Source organism: Rutidosis leptorrhynchoides, chromosome 2 (genome assembly GCF_046630445.1).
Source record: "Rutidosis leptorrhynchoides isolate AG116_Rl617_1_P2 chromosome 2, CSIRO_AGI_Rlap_v1, whole genome shotgun sequence".
Taxonomy (NCBI): Eukaryota; Viridiplantae; Streptophyta; class Magnoliopsida; order Asterales; family Asteraceae; genus Rutidosis; species Rutidosis leptorrhynchoides.
The window spans coordinates 412,747,936-412,758,489 of NC_092334.1; the positions used below are offsets into that span (position 1 = coordinate 412,747,936).

General features: G+C 38.6%; 1 long non-coding RNA gene across 1 annotated transcript; it reads right to left on the reverse strand.

Annotated features, from left to right (window-relative positions):
- Positions 1-842: 842 nt before the first annotated feature.
- On the reverse strand, positions 843-8,637 carry LOC139892307 (uncharacterized). Its single transcript, XR_011774030.1, has 3 exons — positions 8,567-8,637; positions 1,584-1,650; positions 843-1,035 (listed from the first exon to the last, which is right to left on the reverse strand). It is a non-coding gene; the product is annotated as an uncharacterized lncRNA (long non-coding RNA).
- Positions 8,638-10,554: the final 1,917 nt, after the last annotated feature.

Consider the following 10,554-nt stretch of genomic DNA (forward strand, 5'->3'; position numbering starts at 1 on the left):
TGTTTTAAGCATGTTTATTCTCAGGTGATTATTAAGAGCTTCCGCTGTCGCATACTTAAATAAGGACGAGATTTGGAGTCCATGCTTGTATGATATTGTGTAAAAACTGCATTCAAGAAACTTATTTCGTTGTAACATATTTGTATTGTAAACCATTATGTAATGGTCGTATGTAAACAAGATATTTTAGATTATCATTATTTGATAATCTACGAAAAGCTTTTTAAACCTTTATTGATGAAATAAAGGTTATGGTTTGTTTTAAAATGAATGCAGTCTTTGAAAAACGTCTCATATAGAGGTCAAAACCTCGCAACGTAATCAATTAATATGGAACGTTTTTAATCAATAAGAACGGGACATTTCAGTTGGTATCCGAGCGTTGGTCTTAGAGAACCAGAATTTTGCATTAGTGTGTCTTATCGAGTTTGTCAGGATGCATTTGTGAGTCTAGACTTCGACCGTGTTTACTTGAAAAATGATTGCTTAACAAATTTTGTTGGAAACTATATATTTTTAACATGTGAATATTATGTGATATATTAATCTCTTAACGTGTTTGTTATTATGTGATAGATGTCTACCTCTAGAACAAGTCCCATTGACTCACCTAATAATAATGAAGAGTCAAATGTAAATTGGAATGATTCGTGGACTGATTCACAAGTTCCCGAAGAGGAACCGGAAGAAGAGTCGGAACCGGAAGAAGAATCGGAACCGGAAGAAAAATCGGAACCGGAAGAAGAAATAGAACCAGTGGGGGAAATAATAAAACGGTTAAGTAGAAGAATGTAACACCCTGATTTTTTTTTATATATATATATATCACAGCGGAAGACTGAATTACATAAATACCCTTAGATAACATTTACAAACCATAGTTATCAGTTTAGCTTAGTTAACGTTATTACAATATTCCAAAACGTTGGTGTTACGTGAAAATATTATAAAACCAGAAAACATCAGAGTTAAGCACGTAGTCAAACATGTCTTCAACCCAACAGCAACACCCTTCCTAACCAGCAGTACCTAAACCTGCAAGGGGTGGAAATGTGGGGGGAATTAGCACATAGCTAAGTGAATAGATACTATCTAACAGACCAAGCATAAGCAACTGAACATGCAAGGGATCACAGATATGCTAACGTCCTGAACTAGCATATAATAACTGAAAATATGAGGATCGGCAGCTTGTACGAGCACACGACGTAGTTGATCAAGCTACAGTCTACCGATAGTCCGCTTTACCAATTTCACTGCATAACCGTCCAGACGCAACACATGCGTCCATCTATGCTATACTGAACAATCAGTAACTCATGACCCGACCAGGCTACCACAGTCGACCTCACATCAACCCTACCTTGCCGCCTCGGTGGGTTCCCAACCTTGCCGCCTCGATTGGTGTCCAACTAATAGTGTGCACATAAGATCACAGATAAAAAGTCATGCAATCGTCCTAACTAGCATGGCAATATCTAACTACGCATGGTAATCATAATGAACATAATCATAGTAATAAATAGTCTGAACAAGTAGCGTGTCAGCTACTTAATACTCTATCCGGAGATAGACCCACTCACCGATTACCCGCAACTGAAGGTTCTCAGAGGTCTAATCTTTCTGAGCCTTCACCTTTTTGTTTATCACCTGTGAATCATCACATAATATCTCAAGTTAGTATTATATCCAAGTATTAATACACAACTTTACATTCAATTGAAAATATTCACATAAGAGGCAAGGTTTTCGAGCAACATGGGGTTCTCGAGCAAATTCGAGTTTTTCGAGCGAATTCGAGTTTTCGAACATATTCGAGTTTTTCGAGCAGAAGGTTCTCGAGCAACTTGAGTTTTTCGAGCACTCGAGTTTTTCGAGCAGAAGGTTCTCGAGCAACTCGAGTTTTTCGAGCAATAATATGTTTTCGAGCAAAAGGTTCTCGAGCACTGTTTTCGAGCAGCTTCATCTTCACCATCAGCTTAGCTGATTTGGTGATTTTAAGCCAAAAAAACTCGATTTCAAGGTTTATAGTCCAAATTCAAGCATAAAGAAACATACCAATCATACATAAACACTTTTCCCAACTATAAACATCAAAATCTAGCATTTACAATCAAGATTTGGGATTAATTCATCCCAAAATACTCACTTTATCATAAACTCAAGTTCTAACACACAATTCATCATTTTTAACAAGTTCTTGCTCAATTCACAGCATAATTAGATCATATAAACTATATAGCAACTATTTTTAACATCAATTAAACATAACAAACACAAATTATGAAGATTCAAGCTTAATTTCATCAAAAACCCATTTTACACCCAAAACCCAATTTCTATAAATTAAAGCACGAATTCAAGCAAGCTAACCTGGATAAATGCTTATAAGAATGATAAGATTCAGATCCTAAAGCTTCTTAATTCAATTTGTTACTTGGATTCAATTAGGGTTTTGAGATGATGAAAGTTAGGTACGGGTCTTGTTCTTGCACAAATTGGGAAATAAATGGAAGTATCCAGATATTAGTTACTTAAGTGGGTTATAAACCCACACCCCATAACACACGGGTATTTATCAGTTATCTGATATCTTTCGTACTTAATTTGGCAATCCTAACGGAGTCCAAATTCAATAAACGAACCATTTCTGTGACCCTTGTCACAAACTGGTCTTAACCAACTAATCAATTAATAATAAACATATTATTAAAATAAAAGCATATTTTAACCACAAATATAAACCTAAGGGCAATTAAGTAATCTTACTTCTAACCCCGGTTTCAGTCTGTTACAAATCCACCCCCCTTAAAGAGATTCCGTCCTCGGAATCTGGTCTTGGTCAATCAGATGAGGGTAACGGGTCTTTATCAACTCTTCTGTCTCCCACGTCAAGTTAGCCCCTAAACTGTGCTTCCATTCTATCAAAACCATCGGGATTTCTTTCCTTCTTAACTTAGTAACCTTTCTGTCGACCACTCGGATAGGTTCCTCAACCAACTTGTTACTCAAATCAACTTTCAAATCTACTAGCGGTACGATTTGTGTCTCGTCATCGACTTTACACTTACGCAAATAACACACATTGAAGGTATTATGAATACTAGCTAGCTCAGAAGGAAGATCTAACACAACTGTCTGGTCATTAACTCTCTGAATAATCTTGAACGGTCCAATAAATCTCGGAGCTAACTTTCCTCGCTTACCAAACCTGATAACACCCTTCCACGGCGAAACTTTCAAGTAAACACGATCACCTACCTAAAAGTTTACTGGACGTCTACGTGGATCAGCATACATCTTTTGTCTATCCCTGGCAGCTTTTAACTTTTCTCGCGCGATAGCAACTTTTTCGGCTGTCATTTGAACAATCTCGGGACCAGCAAACTGTTTCTCTCCAGCTTCTAACCAACAAGTCGGAGTTCTGCAACGACGACCGTACAACATTTCGTAAGGTGGCATCCCTATGCTCGAATGATAAGAATTATTATACGCGAATTCAACCAACGGCAAATGTGTATCCCACGAACCACCATATTCTAATACACATGCTCTCAACATATCCTCTAGCATCTGTATCGTTCGTTCACTCTGACCATCTGTCTGAGGATGATAAGCAGTACTTAGATTCACACGTGTACCTAGATTCTGCTGTAGACTATTCCAGAAGTTCGACACAAATCTAGAATCTCTGTCTGACACAATCGATAATGGCACACCATGCCGACTAATTATCTCTTTCACATATAAATCAGCAAGATTGCTTAATGATGCTGTCTCACGAGTAGCAAGGAAATGAGCACTCTTGGTCAAACGATCAACTACTACCCAAATCATATCGTGTTTTCTCTGAGTTCTAGGTAATTTTGTCACAAAATCCATCGTGATATGCTCCCATTTCCACTCTGGAATATGTAACTGACGCAACGAACCATAGGGTTTCTAGTGTTCTGCCTTCACTTACGCGCAAATATGATACTTTTCTATAAAACGAGCGATGTCTGATTTCATGGTCGGCCACCAATACATAGATTTAAGGTCATGATACATCTTATTACTACCTGGATGTACTGTCAATCTAGATTTATGAGCTTCAGTTATGATCAAATTCCTCAAGTCTCCAAGCATAGGCACCCAAATACGGTTATTTAAAGTCTTAAGTCCACGAGAATCATCAATTAGGTCAAATTTTCGTTTAGTCATAAGTTCAGATTTAATATGTTCATCCTCCAAAGCACAGGCTTAAACTGTTCGTAGTTGATCAATCAAATCTGAAGTTATACTCAAACGCAGAAATTTCACATTCTCATCAGACTTTTTATGACTTAACGCATCTGCTACGACATTTGCTTTACCCGGATGGTACTTTATTTCACAATCATAGTCTTTGATAAGTTCTATCCACCGTCTCTACCGCATATTCAGTTCTTTCTGCGTGAAAATATGCTGTAGGCTCTTATGATCTGTACATATTACACACTTTGTACCATATAAGTAATGTCTCCAAAGCTTTAATGCAAATACCACTGCAGCCATTTCTAAATCATGAACCGGATAGTTACGTTCATGTGTCTTTAACTGACGAGAAGCGTACGCGATAACTTTATCTCTCTGCATCAGTACACATCCCAACCCGGCAAATGACGCATCACAATAAACCACAAAGTCATCTGAACCCTCTGGCAATGCTAACACTGGAGCCTGACACAACAACTGTTTCAGAGTCTGAAAAGCCTGTTCCTGTTGATCTCCCCATCGGAAACTTACATCCTTTATAGTCAATATGGTCATCGGACCCGCTATTTTAGAAAAATCTTTTATAAATCGGCGATAATAACCCGCAAGACCCAAGAAACTCTTAACTTCTGTCGGCGTCTTCGGCGAATTCCAACCCATTACCGCTTCTATTTTTGACGGATCCACTTTAATACCTGCCTCACAGATAACATGACCCAGAAATTGCACCTCTCGAAGCCAAAACTCACACTTCGAGAACTTAGCGTATAACTGCTCTTTCTTTAACAACTCTAACACTAATCGAAGATGTGTCGCATGATCAGCTTCTGTCTTTGAATATACCAATATATCGTCGATAAACACAATAACAAACTGATCTAAATATGGTTTACAAACCATGTTCATCAGATCCATGAAGACTGCTGGAGCATTCGTCAACCCGAATGGCATAACCAAGAACTCGTAATGCCCATATCTAGTTTTGAACGCTGTCTTCGGTATATCTGATTCTGCAACCCGAACCTGATGATAACCGGATCTAAGATCTATTTTCGAGAAATACGATGCACCCTGCAGCTGATCGAACAGATCATCGATTCTAGGCAGAGGATACTTGTTCTTAACTGTTCTCTTATTCAATTCTCGATAATCTATACACATTCTCAGCGAACCATCTTTCTTCTTTACAAACAACACTGGTGCACCCCACAGTGAAGAACTTGGTCTTATAAACCCTCTGTCTAACAGTTTTTGTATCTGAGACGTCATCTCTCTGATTTCAGAAGGTGCTAACCTATAAGGAGCCTTAGCTACTGGAGTTGTTCTCGGAACTAACTCAATCTTATATTCTACTTCTCTTACCGGCGGCAACCCCGGTATATCGTCAGGAAACACCTCAAGAAATTCTGAAACCACAGGAATATCAATAACAGATTTCTTCTCTATCTTAGCATCAATAACATAAGCCATAAAAGACTCACATCCCTTAGAAAGTGACTTCCTCGCCTTCATCATAGAAATCAATGGAAAACTAAACCCACTTTGTTCCCCTCGGGCCACAATACGGGTTCCATCGGTCAAACGGAAAGTCACAATCTTCTTATCACACTTAATGTGGGCCTTATGTAGGCTCATCCAGTTCATCCCTAATGCTACATCAAAACTAGGGATAGGCAACACTAAACATGACATAGCAAGCGGTCTACCATCAATTTCTATACTAGCTCCAGACACATACATTGTGACTAGAACCGTCTTACCATCAGCTACCTCTACTCTAACAGGCTCATGCAGCACGTAGCAGGTAACCCTAATTTAGTACAGAAATCTATAGACATAAATGTCCTATTTGCACCCGAATCAAACAATATTCTAGCAGGTATTGAGTTGATCAAGAACATACCGGTTATGACGTCATCATTATTAGTAGCAGCCTCAACTGTCATCTGAAAGGCCCTGGCTTCCGCAGTCGGTGGGTTCTTTCTCTTATGTCCACTTGAGGCTGTGGAACCCCCGACAGATGACGAACGCGCCCCTGGCCCTGCCCCAGAACTTGCACCCTTTGACGCCTGACAACTTGCTGAACGATGACCCGGCTGATGACAACTCCAACAAAAATTTTATCTGAAGGAACACCCCTGAGATTCATGACCTACCATACTACATCTTAAACATCTTCTCGTTGCCTCAGAACACTGACCACTATGTGAAGACTTACAACCTTTACACCAATCTTTCTTTCCAGAACCTGAACCTGATCCACCTTGGTTACCCTTACCCTTTTGTCTAAACCCAAACGATTTCTTAGACTTCGAACCTGATTGACTGGTAGCCTGACTACCCTGTGGTACCACATTTCCCCAATTCATACCCCTAGCTGCTCTTACATCACTTTCCACCATCTTTGCCATCACAAAAGCTTGAGACAATGTCGGTGCTGACCTCACAAAGGTCCTATACTCTGGCAAGATCATGTTTACAAAGTGCTGAATTCGGGATTGTTCATCCGGCACCATTGTTGCACAAATCTTAGCTTGTCCATTAACTTCTCAATCACCTCATCAATTGACATCTGCGGTGTCATCCGCATTTCTAGGAACTCCATCTTAATTCTATTCATGTCAAACACATTACAATACTGTTCACATACCTTCGCATAAAACTGTTCCCAAGTAATCATCTTAACTTGGTCTGGAGGGACACCAGCTATCACAGAATCCCACCACACCATTGCTCTATCTTTCAACAACTTGCTTGCATAAATCACCTTTAACTCAGGCTCACACTGACATGCATCAAATGCCTTTTCAACCTCTCGTAACTAATTGAGAGTCACGACTGGGTCATTACTTCCTGAGAAAGGAGATAGTCCACAATCCCTGAACTGTTTAAAGGTACATCTTTTTGGTGGCTGATATTGTTGTTGGAATTGCTGTTGTAGGAATGGTTGTTGGTATGTAGGTGGCTGAACTTGGTTCATCATCATGGGATGTTGGTATTGGTAATAGTTCTGTGGTGGCATGATATGCTGAGGGAATTGGTTCTGTAACGGGTATTGGTATTGGTTCTGGTTTATCTGTGGTACGGCATGCGACTGTGCAGTGGCAAAACCTGGCGGTGTATCCTCATTACCCGACTGTCTAGCTAACTCAAGCTCAGCAATCTGTTCCTGAGCTTCCTTAAACTTACTTTCAAGCTCATGTACATAATCAGCATCATATACTTCTACCTCATCCTCCACATCAGGAGCACTGAAGGTTCCGGGGTGGATCAGGTTTGTAGCGTTCGCATCCCTGTTGTCTGCCATCTGTGCTACAAAATACTCGCACAAAAGCTTAGTGGATAACTGTTAGCTTACTAAACACTAACATGCACAACATCCTATATTCACTTAGCCCCACCCCACGGACATGTTTGACTTAATTCAAGGTTTAGGAACAAATACGCGCACGTACTTGCTGCTAAACCACGCTCTGATACCAACTTGTAACACCCTGATTTATATATATATATATATATATATATATATATATATATATATATATATATATATATATATATATATATATATATCACAGAAGAAGACTGAATTATATAAATACCCTTAGATAACATTTACAAACCATAGTTATCAGTTTAGCTTAGTTAACGTTATTACAATATTCCAAAACGTTGGTGTTACGTGAAAATATTATAAAACCAGAAAACATCAGAGTTAAGCACGTAGTCAAACATGTCTTCAACCCAACAGCAACACCCTTCCTAACCAGCAGTACCTAAACCTGCAAGGGGTGGAAATGTAGGGGGAATTAGCACATAGCTAAGTGAATAGATACTATCTAACAGACCAAGCATAAGCAACTGAACATGCAAGGGATCACAGATATGCTAACGTCCTGAACTAGCATATAATAACTGGCAATATGAGGATCGGCGGCTTGTACGAGCACACAACGTAGTTGATTAAGCTACAGTCTACCGATAGCCCGCTTTACTGATTTCACTGCATAACCTTCCAGACGCAACACATGCGTCCATCTATGCTATACTGAACAATCAGTAACTCATGACCCGACCAGGCTACCACAGTCGACCTCACATCAACCCTACCTTGCCGCCTCGGTGGGTTCCCAACCTTGCCGCCTCGATTGGTGTCCAACTAATAGTGTGCACATAAGATCACAGATAAAAAGTCATGCAATCGTCCTAACTAGCATGGCAATATCTAACTACGCATGGTAATCGTAATGAACATAATCATAGTAATAAATAGTCTGAACAAGTAGCGTGTCAGCTACTTAATACTCTATCCGGAGATAGACCCACTCACCGATTACCCGCAACTGAAGGTTCTCAGAGGTCTAATCTTTCTGAGCCTTCACCTTTTTGTTTATCACCTGTGAATCATCACATAATATCTCAAGTTAGTATTATATCCAAGTATTAATACACAACTTTACATTCAATTGAAAATATTCACATAAGAGGCAAGGTTTTCGAGCAACATGGGGTTCTCGAGCAAATTCGAGTTTTTCGAGCGAATTCGAGTTTTCGAACATATTCGAGTTTTTCGAGCAGAAGGTTCTCGAGCAACTTGAGTTTTTCGAGCACTCGAGTTTTTCGAGCAGAAGGTTCTCGAGCAACTCGAGTTTTTCGAGCAATAATATGTTTTCGAGCAAAAGGTTCTCGAGCACTGTTTTCGAGCAGCTTCATCTTCACCATCAGCTTAGCTGATTTGGTGATTTTAAGCCAAAAAAACTCGATTTCAAGGTTTATAGTCCAAATTCAAGCATAAAGAAACATACCAATCATACATAAACACTTTTCCCAACTATAAACATCAAAATCTAGCATTTACAATCAAGATTTGGGATTAATTCATCCCAAAATACTCACTTTATCATAAACTCAAGTTCTAACACACAATTCATCAATTTTAACAAGTTCTTGCTCAATTCACAGCATAATTAGATCATATAAACTATATAGCAACTATTTCTAACATCAATTAAACATAACAAACACAAATCATGAAAATTCAAGCTTAATTTCATCAAAAACCCATTTTACACCCAAAACTCAATTTCTATAAATTAAAGCACGAATTCAAGCAAGCTAACCTGGATAAATGCTTATAAGAATGATAAGATTCAGATCCTAAAGCTTCTTAATTCAATTTGTGACTTGGATTCAATTAGGGTTTTGAGATGATGAAAGTTAGGTACGGGTCTTGTTCTTGCACAAATTGGGAAATAAATGGAAGTATCCAGATATTAGTTACTTAAGTGGGTTATAAACCCACACCCCATAACACACGGGTATTTATCAGTTATCTGATATCTTTCATACTTAATTTGGCAATCCTAACGGAGTCCAAATTCAACAAACGAACCATTAATGTGACCCTTGTCACAAACTGGTCTTAACCAACTAATCAATTAATAATAAACATATTATTAAAATAAAAGCATATTTTAACCACAAATATAAACCTAAGGGCAATTAAGTAATCTTACTTCTAACCCCGGTTTCAGTCTGTTACAAAGAAAATTCTCAACCAACCGACCAAAGTTAATTATGGTCAATGGTGTTTCCGCCAAGGAAGCAAAGTATTGGGAGGATTACCAATTCTCTGATGAATCGGATCCCGACAAGGATTCCGATGATGTTATAGAAATTACCCCAACACAATTTAATAAGACAAAAGAGAACAATAAGGGAAAGGGCATAAAAATAGAGAAATTTGATTCCAAACCCGATGAACTTTATATGTATCGTCAACACCCGTATTTCTTAAGTTGTGACAATAACCCGGGAACCTCTAAACCACCAGGTTTTTCTAAACCAATGTGGAAAATGACGGCTCGTATTAGGGGAACATCATATATCCCTAGAAACTTGGCAAAACGAACCAAAACCGAAGAAGAAGAAACGAGCGAGTCGGAATAAGATAGTTGTATTTGTGTGGTGTAATATATGTAATATAGTGTGCTTATGCTTTATGATATATGTAAAAATTGTTTGTATTAATAAGTATTTTTTTTATGAATCTAACTCTTGTCTATTTTACAGTATAAAAACATAAAATGGATAGACAACCCAATATTTTAAGAGACCTACCCGGAGACATGATTGATGAAATCTTGTCTAGAGTCGGTCAGAATTCCTCGGCACAACTATTTAAGGCGAGATCAGTTTGTAAGACATTCGAAGAACGTTCCAAGAATACCTTGGTTTATAAAAGGCTTTCGTTCGAAAGATGGGGGATATCACATTGGGAAATCCATAAGTTACGATGTGTTTACTTTGACGCAAATA